The sequence below is a fragment of the Prionailurus viverrinus genome, chromosome C2 (assembly GCF_022837055.1).
Source record: "Prionailurus viverrinus isolate Anna chromosome C2, UM_Priviv_1.0, whole genome shotgun sequence".
Taxonomy (NCBI): domain Eukaryota; kingdom Metazoa; phylum Chordata; class Mammalia; order Carnivora; family Felidae; genus Prionailurus; species Prionailurus viverrinus.
Genome location: NC_062569.1, coordinates 98,204,959 through 98,220,610, shown reverse-complemented (window position 1 = coordinate 98,220,610; position 15,652 = coordinate 98,204,959). Strand labels below are relative to the sequence as shown.

The 15,652-nt window shown below is 32.6% G+C and overlaps 1 protein-coding gene across 21 annotated transcripts in view; it reads right to left on the bottom strand.

Moving 5' to 3' along the window:
• Window positions 1–15,652, bottom strand: part of ZBTB20 (zinc finger and BTB domain containing 20) — a 767,438-nt gene that overhangs the window by 739,387 nt on the left and 12,399 nt on the right. The window lies entirely within an intron of this gene.

Below are 15,652 nucleotides of genomic sequence, written 5' to 3'. Positions count from 1 at the left end.
TTTTTTAAAAAGTCAATAGGAGTTGTTTTGGGAATGCAAACATATGAAGTGAAGACTTGAGTAGGATGTGACCACAAGGATGAATGTAAGTCAATGACTTGAGTCATTTAAGTCTGTCATTTAAGACAGAGTGTCATAGTACCTTAATCTAGGAAAGGAATTTTTTTAAAAAAGTAGCTTTGAATGGTTAAAAGTCCCAAAATGACAAATTAAAGACAATTTCAGATTAGAAGATTTTATGGAGTGAAATAATTACACAGAATCACGAAGCTAGTTCATGGAAAGCTGCGACTGAAAACTCTTCACTCCCAATCCAGTGCTCTTTCTACTACAACAGATTGATGCATTAGCACATGTTTGACTCAAGGCAGTAATTAAGTAAACTGAAGGGGGGAAGAAAGTGACAAAATGGAAAACCTTTGAATCAGACTCAAGTATTCTAGTTAGTATGGCAAGGAACAGCCACAATTTCAAAATGGCTTTAACCAGAAAAGAAACAAAATAGACTAGACATTTGATAAGGGAGGAAACATTGGAATTGAAAGAAAATGATGGCAGGCTCCCTGTTTGGTGGTTTCAGATCCAAGCTTTTGCCTTGAAGGTAATAATTCAAAGTGCTTTAAAGCCTGGACTGACTATACTAAATAACATAGAATTATAACCTGTTGAGATAAGATCATTTTATAGTCTGTACCCTGAAATTCCCAAATTCATATTATTTCTAACTGGGCAACAAACCGATTGTTGGTTGGGCTAATTTATCTTATTTTTCTGACTGCATTAAAAAAAATTATCGGGGTGCCTGGGTGGCGAAGTCGGTTAAGCGTCCGACTTCAGCCAGGTCACGATCTCGCGGTCCGTGAGTTCGAGCCCCGCGTCGGGCTCTGGGCTGATGGCTCAGAGCCTGGAGCCTGTTTCAGATTCTGTGTCTCCCTCTCTCTCTGCCCCTCCCCCGTTCAGGCTCTGTCTCTCTCTGTCCCAAAAATAAATAAACGTTGAAAAAAAAAAATTTTTTTTAAATAAAAAAAATTATCAAAATTTTCAACCATACAAAAATAGCATATAATAAAGGATTTCTCTTGTACCCATTATCCAGTTTCAATAATTCGCAACATTTTGCCTATTGTCACCACCACCTTTCCCCCAACCCCAAAGGGACTGAACTCACTTAATATGAAGAACAGAACCATCTTTGGGAAAAGGAAAAAGGATAGAGGCAATGTTTTCAGTTTGTCATACATTGAGACTTAAACCAGAAAGATTCCAGACTTTGAAAGATTCCAGAAAGATTTCCAGTCATCCATTGAGACTTAAACCAGAAAGATTCCAGACTTTGAGGCAAATAAATATAAGCCAGGGATAATAAAGTGAAAGTTTGCTAGCAGGGTAGTCTAAATATGTTACTCAAGAATCAATGGAACTGTTGTCTTTGTGGAAGGAGGATATTTTAAAGAATTATTTTCCAACTTTTTAGTTTGACACAAACAGGTGGGGCAAGAATGATTATAAAGCTTCATTGAGATTATAGTTTCTAAAGATGATTTTAGTTTTGAGGAACACAAAGTTTAATTTCATCATCATGTTTACATTCACACAATCACAGACCTACCATATTCCAATAAGCACCTAAACAAAGAACAGTTGGCACTATTTACCAAATTTCAAGATCACCAAGACTCAGTTTATTTTGAGAGCTCAGTTTATTTTTATAGTAAAATATTTTCCTATGAAGTCTCTTTGTGTGCTTGAGAATGTTTTCCCATTTTTAGATTTAAATTATTTTAAAATTAGAATATATAGTGACTTTGTCAAATTCAATGGTCTTTTTGTAATCTCAATGAAACTATATATTTATGGACCCTGGAGGATTCTTCCACACATTTAGAATTTCACTTCAGTTTCCTGTCTAAATGTTGAAGGCAGAGACTATTAGAAGCTGGCTATGCAGCAAATATAAGTACATCTAAAACATCTTCATTGAAAAGAAAACATGAACGTTATGCTGAACTATTTCAATTTTCATCATGAAACAAAAGACAAAAATTAGCAGGTAGAGATGGGAGATGATGGGGAAAGGGGAATTAAAATGAAATAAGTAGCAAGGCTCAACTGAAGTTTTAAAGCATGTATCTAAATACAGGTGGGTACTTTGGTAGGAAATGTGGGGCAGGCTGGACAATGAGAATATCCACCATCTAAGCCAATAAAGTTACACTGGTTTTGAAAAATACACACATACATGCATACATACATATCAAGATACACATTCTCCTTCTCAAATCTGAACATCCCAATTGGCTTTAGATTGCAAATGGCAATGAACAGAATTTAGTTCTTTCCTCCATCCTCATTAGCAAAATGTTAACATGTAGCTGTTTCTTGCTTTCCATTCTTTCTTAAATTATAAAATTTTTCTCAATCAAAAAATTCCTTCCTATGTTTCATATAAACTAAGCTGTATCTCTGACAGTCCTACATCTCTCAGGATATCCTTAGTTCTCCACAGATATTAATTCATTCGATAGTATCACAGCCCCATAATGCCTTTATATGCCCTGGTTCTCCAAAAAGTCCAAGCTCAGACTTCTCCAAGGAACATTTGTTTATAAAGACCATCCACACATTGATCCTATTCTTCATTCTTTCTGACCACACACTCCTACAATTGCTATACATTCTGACTAATATATTTCTACCCCACATAGGTTATATCCCATTTTAAGAACCGCAGCATCCATCCCCTACAGGCAATCACCTTTCCACTTACATAGCTAGATCACTCTCCAAATACTGCTCTCCGCTCTAAAGTCTGCCTTCCTTATATACTAATTTCTAATACCAAACACCCACTCTTGAGGCAAAAATATATCAGCTAAAGGTCAGGGCCTATTAATTTATCTCAAAATTCCAATCATCATGGAAAACATGCACGATTTTCCATAAAGTTCTAACTCTTGCTACTTTCTAAATGATCTGTCTTGGGTAGTTTTGTGTACTGTGCTATCCTACATCTCTCTTTATTGTATCCACTACAGCTCAGTGAAGGTTCTTTCCTCTGCTTTCTTAAATCTACATCCCCCTAAGATATCTGGTCAGCACACAGGAAAAACATTAAAACTCTCCTATATCAGCTCTTTGTCACCATCTCTTGATATTTTTGCGAGCACCTATTTTCACTCCATCACATAGAAACTTCTTTCTCCTTAACGTTTGCCTTTCACATAATTTAACAAATAATACCTAGAATAGATTAAACTTGAAGATGTTTTCATATATGAATTATTAATAAAACATGATCATTTACCTATCTGGTTGTATATTTTTATTTTAAAAATCAAAATAGACACAGAATAGGAAACAAAAGAAATAAACATTTTAGAAACAGAAAGAATTAAGAATGGAGACAGATTAAATTGTCAAGTGTGTCTTTAATAGAAACAGTAAATAGAATACTTGTCAATCCTCTGACAAATATACCACTGTACAAGCTCTGGACATCTGAGAAGGGAAAAAAGGAAGCGAGTAAGAGAGGTTCCCCCAGCCAAAGCGAAGAATGACCTGAGCCCTGAAGCTATGTCATGTATACAATCAACCTACTACTCAAAACCAGTAATTATATATCCAATCCCCTAATTCCAAAGCAATTTTATATATTTCTTCAAGGTTATGTACTTTATATTTTCTGTTCCCTCCCAAGATTGGCTTTGATATCAATTTTTAACTTGATTCTCCTGAATAAAAATATTTGTCTTTGAGGCAGAACTGAGGCTGGTATCTAACTGTCACAAAATTAGTTTTGCTGAAGGATAGCCCAGTGACATTTTCATAGAAAAACATTTCATAGCACCATCTGGACTTACCATCTGAACCCCTACCTAATAAGTAAGCTACCAGTCTAGTTAATCTCTCTCAGTTTTTTTCCTTCATCTATAAAATGGGGATAATAATATTAACTACCTCATAAAGTTGTAAGGAACAAAGGAGTTAAAAAGTGTTAAGTAATTCTGTGTCTCCCTCTCTCTCTGCCCCTCCCCCGTTCATGCTCTGTCTCTCTCTGTCCCAAAAATAAATAAACGTTGAAAAAAAAAAATTAAAAAAAAAAAGTGTTAAGTAATTAAATATTGTCTGACATTTGGTGATATTAAAGAGCTGAAAATTATAATAATCCCTGAATGGTTGTGATTCCATAGGTTATATAATTTATCTTTAGCTTTATTTTAAAAAACTGCTAAAAGTAATGTAAGTGTACAGTATATGCTTTTTGCTTTGCTAAATTAAAAAACTATGATAACCTGAAATCCTAAAAATAAATAATTAAATTTAGAGTGGTATTCAAATTGAATTAGCTTAAATACTTTAAGATTGGCTTTAAATTTTGTTGTTGTTGTTTTTGGTTTTAAATTTCACTGGCTGGCATCATCAACAAACTGGAAGCCAAAATAGTAGTTACTAGAAGAAGTGTTTTGGATAAACTTGAAGATACTTAAAAAAAAAAAAAAAAAAAATATATATATATATATATATATATATATCTCAAAATATATATATATATATATATATATCTCAATAACTAGGTTGTATACACAAAGAATGAAGCAAAGCATATAGTTTCTAATTAAAATTTAGCTGAGGCTGAAAAAGGCTGACATTTAAGGAAATGGTAGAACTAAAAAGATGAATTCTGGGGGCCTCTCCCTATCACACATAAGAACTTATTAGAAAACTCTAATAATTAAGAAAATGTATTGTTGTCATAGGGATAGTCAAATCAACCAAGATCACAAAAAGGGTCTACAATCAGACCATTGCCTTTATGGACCCTTGCTATATGAGAGGTGGCAGGGCAGATCACTGAGGAAAGATAATAACATACATTAAATATAGCCAGAAAACTGTGTCTCTCTTAAGAAAACAACTGAAAGTTTAATCTTTACATAATATACAAAATCAATGCCAGGATAAGCTGCATTAAAAGATACAAAAAGCATTAACTATAAAAAATAATGATGAGTATGGCCGCATAAAAATTAAGATTTTTCTGTTCATTAGGATACACTAAAGGAAGTGAAAAGACAACCTATGAATCAGGAGAAGAAATTAGTATCTAGAATATATAAAGAACTCATGCAAATCAATAAAAAGGCCCACAGAAATTTAAATGAAGAAAATGAGAAAGCCATGAACAGCTATTTTACAGAAGAGAAACACATATACATGTTCACAACTTCATGGTAAACTAGAAAATGCAAATCAAGACCACCGTGAGATATTTGTTACCTATTCAAGTAGCAAGAATTAACAAATCTGACAAAATACCATGTGTAAAAGAGAATATGGATCAACAGAGATATCTTATACATCATTGGTGAGGGTATAAATGGGTAATACGATTTTGAAAAAATAATCTAACAGTCTTTTGTAAAGTTGAGCAATTATATATCCTATGATCCAGCAATTCTAAGCTCAGTATACACCCAAGAGAATGTCTTGCAAACATCATCAAGAAACATACACAAGAATGTTTATAACAGCACTCTTCATATTAGCAAAAAAACAAAAAACCCAAATGTCCATTAAGGAGAAATGATAAATGGCATTGTCATAAATATTATATAAAAGCAAAAATTAACCATATGAATTTCAGTTACCTACAAAAACATGGGTGTATAATCTTAATAACTTAATTTTGAGATAAATACAGCATGATATTAATATATTAATGCATATTATTATATTATATTATATTATGTATTTATATGTTATTTAGTCACAACTTTATACAACTTTATATGTGGCATAGCTATATATATTATTTGCGGGAAAAAAACTATGGAAAATAAACACAAAATTCAGAATGGTGGTTACTTTTTTTTTAAGTTTATTTATTTTGAGAGAGAGAGACAGAGAGAGAGGACATAAGTGGAAAAGTGGCAGAGAGAGAGAAAATCTCAAGGAGGCTCCAGCGCTGTGAGTGCAGAGACTGATAGGGGTTCCATCTCACAAACTGTGAGATCATCTCACAAACTTGAGCTGAAATCAAGAGTTGGGCACTTAACCAACTGAGCTGCCCAGCCTCCAAAGAATGGTGGTTACTTCTGTTTGGGGAGAATTGATGTGAATAGGGGAAGAGCATATAGATAAGTGTAAATTATTGTTAATTTTCTCTTTGGTTGGGTCTTGGATTCACAGATATTTATTTTGATTAAAAATAATGAATGAATGAATGAATGAATGAATGAGTGTAATAAAAGAGGATAATAAATGAACAATGACTCTGAACCATATTATAACTAACCAATTCTGTGCACCTTAAGTCCAATTAAAAATGACAACATTTTAGTATTACTTTTCAAATTTTAATATACATATGAATAACTTGAGATATCTTTAAAAATGAACATGATGATTAATAGGACTGGGATGGAATTTGAGGTTCTGTATTCTAAACTCTCATATGTGGATGCAGCTGGTTTCACAGACCATAATCTATCAATACTATCCACTGATTTCCAAATAAGAAGTACAATGGATGCTATAAAGATTGATACACTCAAGGCAACAATAAATGTAAAGCTTGCCATCTAAGGGTTTAAGCAAGTAAGCATTTTTACTTGGTCAAGATAAAATCCACTTAAAAAAAAAAAAGAAAAAATTTAAATAACCTTGCCTTTAAGATTGAGCATCAGTGACTCAATAAATTCAGAGGCTTGAAAGGATAAACTAAATAAACTGACCTGACCACTGAATGGGATGATAGGCACCATATTTTAGAAAGTTGATTATGCCTTTAAGAAATAATGATTTGGTTTCACCTCATTCCAAAGTGACACAGAAGATATTGATAAAAGATACTGAGATTCAGAGTTTACTCTGAAGTGAAAGAAACTTCTTTCCTGAGTTTTAAGAAACTGAAAGAATATTAAGAATTAATGAAAGATCACTTTGGTTTATTTAGGATGAGAATAAACAGATTAACTTAAAGATTTCCTCACTCTATCACACTACAACTTACATTTGGGGAATAATCACTGGTGATTAGAAATTTTCTTGGAAGGAGGCAGAAAAACAATTAAAAGATGACTGTAATGGCACATACATCCAAGAATGCATGCAGCATATTCTAACAAGTACTTCTGCTTTAGCAACACTAGTATTGCTAAGCAAGAGTAGAGAGACATGTTTAAAAAAGGTATCTATAATTTCTGTTAATTTCATGTTGAATAAAGATAATCAATACACAAACAGAAAGTAGAATATGCCTGATTTTAGAATGACTTCATTAAGTGAAATCTATGGTATCAAAAAGAATCAATTCAGGTAGTTTTTACTACTAGTGTCAGATAAGGTCTATTTAAAGAAATGCAAAGGCAGATTGCTATCTCTTTTAAGATTCTCTTTTAAGATCTACCTTTTCAGCTTCCTAATAACACTGTCTCCATTACTGGAATAGTAAAAAACAGAAGGAAATTAGACCAAGGAAATAGCAAGAATATTTCTAGAAAAAGTGAAAGGTGAATTATTGGGGCAAGAAAAGTTTAAAATAAGGATGTATTCTTGGAAAGAGTCAGGTATAATAATATTCAAATTAGGAAAACACGTTTATACATTCCATTTTCTCCAAACCAAAATCTAGATGGCTTTAATAGTATTCTACAGTACAGATTCTAGAGAATTAAGATTATATTTATGTTTCTATAATAAAAGAATGTAAATGTATTTTTTGTAGTGTTGTGTCTAATAAATTACAACATAGGTATTTCCTGATAGTTAGTTGCCTATCCCCCCAAAATTAGCCAATGGCAAATTTGGTGTCTGGCAACTAAAAGATAATAAAGATTTTACTATTTAAAGTATTCATGCTATAGTCACTAGTAATTGTAGCTATAAATTACAAGGAGAGAATCTGTAATGAAATATAACAACAGATTACACAGCTGTGCTTAGCTGTTCAAGGCCATTTATTAAGTCAAAACACAATGCAACATTATCATTATGTCCAGATGTGATGAAGGCCCAGACATCCCACAAAACATTAATATCTCTATATTAGAAAAAGAGGTCATCAGGAGATATACCTGAATAAACAATTTCCCACAATCACCAGAAAAATAAACACAGAAATTCTGGAGACTCATCTTGGACTTTAAGCAATTGAATGTATTCACACCTTCCATGAATCCCACTGTTTTGTCTGTTTGAGGCTTTGAAGCTTTATCAGTAATATGTTCTATTATTGAAATGTCAAGAGGTTTAACATCAAACATACGACCTGAAATATATATATGTCATATAAATGTATCATATAAATATATGTCTATTAAATGTAAAATATGACTGTCCTCAGATTTTCATTATCATCATTTTTTTGCACAATGCATGGTTTTTCAAAGCACTTAAACATTTATTACTTCCCTTGACAAAAAGATTATGTGAAATAAGTGAGGAAAATATTCTATTCTAAATATTAAGATTCTGAGACACAGAAGTCATTTGCCTAAAAATCATACATATGCTGACTTTTAGTTTCATTTAAAAATACCCTTAAATGCTTTTATTTCCACATTTGTTACCTTGTTAAAATCATTACTGTACCTAAAATTATGTCAAGTCAGCAGGTATTTAATAAGCAACTTCTATGTGCAAGTCTTCCAATCATGCATAATTGTTGTTATAATTACTTTGTAACATTGACAGGGGTGATATTAAAAACACTTAACAACAGAAGGTACCAACCAAAGAAAATGGACACGTGAACAACGGAAATATATCACCTACATTTTACCAAAGGATATCAGCTGCATGTCAGTGCTGACATAGATATGACTCAGAGTTTGATTTGATCTTAAAATACCAATCATTTGTAGATAAGCTTATTTGGTCTGAAATGCTAGATTAGCTAAAGATTTGTTAGAATATGTAGAAAATTCTAATAGTATGTGGTACAAAATTAAAGAAATCGCAAATGTAAAAGAAAAAAATATTTCCCAGGTGAGAATCTTTGAAAATATGGAGTCATTACCACCAAAAGTGGTCATACTTATAAATATTTTTATTTAATTTCTTCAAACATATATGTTCAAATTTAATTACTTTTATTAAAAAGCATAAGTGGGATTCTGAACATGCTTTTACTGCAATTTTTCTTTTCCTTCCATTGCTTGACTCTCTATTCTCCCGCTGCATTTCCTCCCATCCAAAGTAATCCATTTTAACAACTTAGTGCGCACCCTTCCATGTTCTTCTCCCTTTGCAAATAACTCTGCTATACAGCAGATATATACATATACATATCTTACATATAAAACACTTTTCTATACCTTGCTCTTCCTGCTCATCAATGACTCCTGGAAATTCTTCCAGATCACCTGAAACAGCTGTAATTCACATCTTTTAATGACTGCATTATAATCCATGTTGTAAATTTCCATTACCTATTAGCATTACCTTATTAATAGAATTATTTTTTCCTCCAATTTTACCACTATAAGCAAGCTGTAACAACTGTGAAGCCAAAAAAATACATATGTCCTTAAACATTGATACTTAACTTCTATGGGATATATCCCCAAGGAGGACATTGTTAAATCAAATATTATGAATTGCAATTTTTAATAGGTTTTACCAGATTGCATTTCAAAACAGTTAACATACACATTTCTACCAGTAAAAAAATAAGCATCTCCTTCCCTTTATCTCCACTAGCAGTAGTTTTAAACCCATTAGACTAACACACTTTTTTTTTCACTATATGAAATTTATTGTCAAATTGGTTTCCATACAACACAAACTTTTTAAATACTAAGACACACTGCCTATTACTTAAATGTGAATTTCCCTAATTTCCTAGTGAAATTGAACATCTTCTCGTATGTCAACCAATAGAATTTGCTTTTCTATGAATTGTCTTTTCCTTTTATATTGGGTTGTTTTATAATTTTTTCTTAGCAATATCAAAGAGATCTTGGTTATTAACCTTTCATGTTAACACATATTACAAACATTTTTCCAAAACTGTATTTCCCTAAATGATTTCAATAGTTTTTTGTTTTTTTTTTTTTTTTACTGCTATTGTTAACTCTTAAACTTTCTGTTTGCACTCTTATTAAGAAGGTTTTGTAAGCAGTCTTCTAGGTTTTTTGGCAAGTTTTTTGTTTTGTTTTCATTTAAGCCTTTCATCTTAAATTATTTTTGTATGGGGACACCTGGGTGGCTCAGTCAGTTAGTCGTCCAACTTCAGCTCCGGTATTTTCTCATGGTTCATGAGTTTGAGTCCTGCATCCAGCTCTGCATTGAGAGTGAGCAGCTTGCCTGGGACTCTCTCTTTTCCCTTTTCTCTGACCCTCCCCCTCTTTCTCAAAATAAATAAACTTAAAAAAATTATTTTTGTATGATGTGCAAAATGAGAATATACTTTCACTCTTCCGCAAAGATAACCTGTTATGCTAATCCCACTAATTAAATGATCCATTATTTTCCAACTGAATTGTTATCTGTTTTAGGATTCTCTAATCTGTTCAATGTATCTACTTGTCTATTTCTATGCTATTACCATATTGTTCTGGTTAACTGGCTTGGTAATATGTTCTAGCATGTGTAATGTAAATCCCTCCTCACTGTTCTTGTTTAAATTTTCTTGCTTTTTGTTAACACTTAATCTTCCATGTAATTTTGAAAAAATATTTTTAATTAAAAAACGTCCTCATTGAGAATCTACTTGTAATTGCATTAAATAAATATATTTAATGTATAAACATAAAATATAACTGGAAAAATTAACATTTTGCTATTGTTGCCCCATACAAAAACATAATCTGTTCTTCCTTTAATCAGATATTGTTTGTCTTTAAATAAGATGTTACCCCTTCTTCACACAGATCCTATATCACTTTTAATAATTTTATTAATAAGCATTTTGTAAATTGTGTTTCAATGGGAAATGAAATAATTTTTTCCTACTGGGAGAAAATGTTTCTTAGATACCAATCATTTCCAGAGAAAATCTATTGATTTTCATTCAATTATCTTTCATCTTAACTACCTTTTAGTTTACCTTACTAATTTTTCTAGAGTCTTAAATTAGAGTTCTATAATTTTTTTAAGGTCACATATCAGCCAAAAAGACACTGTAAGGTCTTCTGTACAAATGTTAGTGTCATCTATATCATTTGCCCACTACAGCTGCTAACCCTTCCTCTTTAGTATTAAATAATTATAATAATGATTATTTATCTCGTTTCTGATGTTAATTAAAATATTTTTATGATTTAACAATTTTGGATTATATTTTCTGTTGAGTATGAATGAAAATACCTTATTATATTCAAGCAATTCTATTGAAGATGTATGTATTTCTCTTTGTTGATAAATGAACAATGTTGATACATTTCCTGTTGTTGAATCATGCTTGAATTCCTATTTAACAACAACAACAAAACCTCCTATATCCTGATATATTATTCTTTCAGTCAATTGCTGATATATTTCCTAGCATTTTATACAGAAATTTTGCATTTATTTCATAAGTGAGATTGGACTAATTTATTTCATACAATCTTTATCGGTTAGATTTTAAATAAATTAGGAGAGGCTTCAATATTTGTTAATGACTTAGAATGATTTCAATTACATCCAATTATTTATTCCTTTAAGTGACCACGTTTGGTCAACTTTCCAATCTCTTCTATGCTAACTACTAGGTATGTTTTCTACTTCTTCTTAGGTCAATTTTTTTTTAATTTTTTTTTTTAATGTTTATTTATTTTTGAGACAGAGAGAGACAGAGCATGAACAGGGGAGGGGCAGAGAGAGAGAGACACAGAATCTGAAACAGGCTCCAGGCTCTGAGCTGTCAGCACAGAGCCTGACATGGGGCTCGAACTCACGGACCGCGAGATCATGACCTGAGCCGAAGTCGGACGCTTAACCGACCGAGCCACCCAGGCGCCCCTTAGATCAATTTTATAATTCGCATTTGAATAAAGATGTTCCATTTCTCATAGGTTTCAAATTTATTGCCAGCCAGTTGCATTTAGATTTCTTTTAAAATTCTTTCCATCTTCCAGTTTTATCTACTTTCTCATTCCCAATTAGTGTCTATATTTGCTCATTCTCTTTTCCATAAACTTTATTATTAAGATAAAAATTATATAACAAACTTCACCATTTTAATCACATTAGTGTATAATTTGGTTGCTTTTAGTACATTCACAAGGTTGCATAAACATCACCAACTACCTGGTTCCATAACATTTCATCGCCACGAAAGGGAATCTTATACCCATTAAGCTGTCCTTGCCCATCTTGTCTTCGTCCAGGCCCTGGCAACCACTGATCTACTTTCTGTTGCTAAATATTTGCCTATTCTGAATATTTCACATAAGTGGAATCATGTAATATGTGGCTTTTTATTCTGGATTCTTCCACTTAGCATAATGTTTTCAAAGTTCATCCATGTTTGTAGCATGTATCAATACTTCATTCCTTTTTATGACTGAATAATGCTCTATTGTCTGGACACACTACATTTTTATTTATTCATACATTAGTTGATGGACATTTGAGTTGCTTCTACTTTTTGGCTACTATGAATAATGCTTTTATGAACACTTGTTTTATGTGAACACAAGTTTTATGTGAATATATGCTTTCAATTATCTCCCACTTCACAAAATTGCTGGGCTGGTTTTCTTTTTTGCTTTTTCATCTTCATAAGGAATTTATGTATTTTATTTGTCTTTCCAAAAAGCCAGCTTTTAGATTGATTTTTATTATATTTTGTTTTCCATTTCATAAATTTCAACTTTAAAAAATTAATTCCTCGGGTGCCTGGGTAGCTCAGTTTGTTAAGCATCGGACTCTTGATTTCAGGTCATCACCTCACGGTGTGGGATTGAGCCCCACATTGGGTTTTGCACTGACAGCACAGAACCTGCTTGTGATTCTCTCTTACTCTCTTTCTCTCCCCCTCCCCACTCACATGTGTGCACTCACACTCTCTCTCTCAAAAATAAACTTAAAAAAATTTAATTCCCTCTTCTTCTACCTTAAATTATTCTTTATTCTGATTTCTTAAAGTTAGTAAATTGCCCTTTTTTCTTTCTTAACAATGAAGGCATAGAAGGCTATCAACTTTCCTCTGACAATTCCATTAGGTATTTTCCATAGGTTTTTACATAAAATAATCTCCTTTTCATGGTTTTTCAAGTGACTTCCTCTTTACCCAAGAGTTATCTATGAGTATTTAATTTCTAAGTGTTAATAATTTTTGTTACCTTTTAAATTCTATTTACACTAGCTTATAATCAGAAAATGTGCCTGTAAAATCTTTCTAAAATTTAGTTTTCTTTGTACCTAAACACAGAGATGTTCAAAAAAAATTTTTAAAGAATATCAGATTTTACATATATATTAGATTATTTTTATGAATTACATTCCATTACTCTCAGTCATTATTTGTATGGTTTAACAGAACTGTCTGGACCTTTCCCGTAGTTTTTGCTGTATGTACTTATTTGCTACAAATAAACCTGCTGCATATACAGATTTATGAGGTAATTTTCTTCATTAACTCTGCCTTTTATCAGGACAGTATCCCTATCAATGCTGTCACTCTTTTTTTTCTATTTTCATTTTGTTTGCATTGGCCTAATGTGTTTTATGTCCACCATTTTAAAACCTGTCTCTTTAACTCTGTCATAGGTGTTATTCCTGTAATATAACTTGAGTGGTTTATGTTTTCAAACTCAATCTACATGTCTTTTAATTAGAGAATTTTGGGGGCACCTGGGTGGCTCAGTCAGTTAAGCGTCCAACTTCAGCTCAGGTCACGATCTCATGTTTCGTGAGTTCGAGCCCCGCGACGGGCTCTGGGCTGATGGCTCAGAGCCTGGAGCCTGCTTCCGGTTCTGTGTCTCCCTCTCTCTCTGCCCCTCCCCCGTTTATGCTGTCTCTGTCTCAAAATAAATGTTAAAAAAAAAATTAAAAAAAAATAGAGAATTTTGTGCATCTACATTAAACATAATAATTGATGCTTGTTTATATCTCTTCCAATTACTTACATTGTCTTATTCTACATTATTGTTTTCTTGTTACCTTTTTAATATTTTTTATTTGATCAAGTAGCTCTGCATTCTATTTTCTCCTTGCTAATATGGAAGTTCTACATGGTACTCTATTGTATTCCTTTCTCTACCTCCCTCTTCTACTCCAATTAACAGACACTTTCCCCCCTACCAAGAGATTCTATCCCCTTTTCCTTTTCTCCTAAGTAGATGAAATCTTCAGGATACATTCACTTTCCTCCCTCTTCTCATCCTTCTATCTTCTCATCTCCATAACTCATTTTCCTCCTCTTTTACATGCTTCCAGCCCATCCCCTCCATCAACTAAGTTTCCATTAGACAGTTTAGTACTTAAAACGTTTCTTTACAGAAATATGATCTTTTTATTTCAAAAGTCTGAAATTGTGTTTTATTACATATTTGCAAGTCATCTACCTTTATCTTTTTTTACAAGTTTTATTTATGTTTTATTTTTCTTATCTTTATTTATTATTTTATTCAGTGTAGTATGCCCAATGTGGGGGTCAAACTCACAACCCTGAGATCAGAAGCCACATGCATTACTGACTGACCCAGTCAGGAGCCCCTATCTTTATCTCTTAAATGAAATTATAACACACACACAATCATATTAAAATGCTTATTATTCACCACTATATTCCTTTCATCTTCTTCAACTTGAAGTCTTTGTTCAAATTCATTTGTGATTGATTGTAATCTATTCTCAGGCATTTTCTCAGATGGGGTATAGTAATTATATGTTCTGAGTTCTTGATTATCTCTTAATGTATTTCTTTCACCTTGACGAGCAAATGGCAACTTCAGGGGTGTTGATTCTTGGATTGTAGTCATTTTCCTTTTGTAGTCTATAGATGTCACTTCACTATCTTCTACCTTGCTAAGTTGCAGATAAGAAGCTGTATATTTTGATATTTTTCCCCTCTATAGAAACTTGTTCTATCTATAAGATAGTTCAATGTATTTTTAGAGTTCAGAACTTTTATCAGGATATGCCTATGTAGGTCTTTTCTTTCAATCGAAACCATAAACACTTTCAATCCACAGACTCTTATCTTTCTTAATCTCAGATTTTCTTCTGTTAATTTCCTCTCTTCCATCTATTATTTTTCTCCTCTAAAATTCCTATTATTCACATTTTGACTTCTAATCTGACCTCAAAGACTCATCCTTTCAAGATTTTCATCAGATTTACCTATGTTCTATGTGCTTTGATATAATTTTTGCACTTGGTATCTAAGTTCACTGATTCATGTTTCAACAGTGATCACGTTCTCCGTCATGAGAAATTTGTTCAATTGACATATGTTTTTTATTAGTATCTGGAATTCCTTTTGTTCTGTATTTTAATTTCCTTAAATGCTCTTGGGGCGCCTGGGTGGCGAGTCGGTTGAGCTTCCGACTTCAGCTCAGGTCATGATCTCGCGGTCCGTGAGTTCGAGCCCTGCGTCGGGCTCTGGGCTGATGGCTCAGAGCCTGGAGCCTGTTTCCGATTCTGTGTCTCCCTCTCTCTCTGCCCCTCCCCCGTTCATGCTCTGTCTCTCTCTGTCCCAAAAGATAAATAAACATTGAAA